The sequence below is a fragment of the Arachis ipaensis genome, chromosome B04 (assembly GCF_000816755.2).
Source record: "Arachis ipaensis cultivar K30076 chromosome B04, Araip1.1, whole genome shotgun sequence".
Classification (NCBI taxonomy): Eukaryota; Viridiplantae; Streptophyta; class Magnoliopsida; order Fabales; family Fabaceae; genus Arachis; species Arachis ipaensis.
The window spans coordinates 132,641,598-132,643,379 of record NC_029788.2 but is presented as its reverse complement, the minus strand read 5'-3'; positions in this window follow the sequence as shown (position 1 = coordinate 132,643,379).

Sequence of the window (1,782 nt, the reverse complement as noted above, 5' to 3'; positions counted from 1 at the left end):
CTTTTTTAAATTCCAAGTCATATTTTTTATAAAAAAATCTCTTATCAACAATAAAATAAAATCTTTTTTAAATCGTATTTAAAGAAATTTTTTGGTTCGAACCAAAAAAATAATGTCACTCGATTATTATCAAATCAATTGTAATGTTTTTTTGTCCGTAAAAGTTTTATCAAAACACATTCTACTCCTAATAAATCATGAACTAGATGAAAATCATTTTCAACGAGTATAAGAAGTGATCCTATTCTTTTTTCAGGTCCGCTTAGATTCATGTGCATTATTGGAATCTATATTATTAATAAGTCGTTAATTATTTGTCTTTTATTATTTCCTCTTACCTTTTCATGTATAATCTGAAGTAATTTTATTTCTAAGAGCAATACAAGAGAATTCGTACACTTTTTTTTTTATATAAGCGATCATATAGAGCTAGATGATGATGGACAATCATATACATACAAGATATGAAATATATACTATTATTTTAGGGTAATAAGCACATCAACATCCGATCCTTATTACTATTCAATGCATAAAATAATTAACAATATATAATGACGTGTTGCGAGTTAGAAATAATAATTTAATTTGTAGTACTATTATTACTTTAAGAAATATGTATAATGAGATATACTAGTAACATAATAAATAAAAAAGAAGAAGAAAAGTATGAGAGAAAAGGAAATTGTAGGTGTAAGTTAAATTATCAAAAAGAGAGCAGTTACTAATTATATACGACTAATAAATTTTTTTAATTTTTTGTCAATATTTGATCAATTTTAAATATTAAAAAGATTTAAACAATAATATATTATTGTGTAATTAAGATATATAATCATTCATCTGTTTTAGCTTAATTAACATTTTTGTATTAGTGAATTCATCACGATATAGTATTAAAACTTTAACAATTTGAAAATTTAGAACTATTAAATGATAGTCTTTATTTGTTAGTTTAAATTTTTTAAATGAGTGAATTTCATTATACAATGTGCAAACAGGCATGGAGCATGATATTGAGAGGACATTCTTTAATTTCATTCAACCGGATCTCCATGCCTTTATTCAAAGAGTATTTGTAAATTTAATTTATTTATTAATTGCTGTCGGTTTGATTTTTGGTTGTTTAATGATAAAAGTTTAGAGAGTAGTTCCTATTTGGTTTGGTTGTGGTTGGTTGCAATTGAAGCAGAATCTTCAAGTTCTGCATGCATGGTTAATTTAGGCTATATGACTTGTTTAGGTGTAATATTTTAAGATTATTTGGACCATACATATTTCATATAGATATGTTTAGAGTTCAATTTTAATGTATGTAATACATATATGTTCGTTTGAAAAACTATAAATAGTTATTATTGTTAATGTTATATAATTGATTCAGATTGTTGCTCTTAGTAATAACAGTTGTTTTTGTTTTTCACTTTTTTATTTATGATACTTTTAAGAATTTTTTTTACTAGTATTTATTTGTTGTGTGTCATTTTCATAACATCTAAATTATTGATAATAATTAAAAATCTTTTAAACATCTTATCGATGGTTAATCCTTCTTTCATAAAAAGATATTTCATATTCCTTTTTAAGCATATTAATCTTTATTTTTTTAACATGTTAGGGTATATTTTTTGAGTAATTTGGAGTTCATCCCAAATTTCTTTTGTTATTTTGTATTTTGACACTTTCTAAAATTCTTCAAAACTAATTGTTTTTGAGTGATTTTTAATTTTAGGATTAAGTAAATCTAAATTAAGGTAAAGTGAGATAATTGGAAATATTATT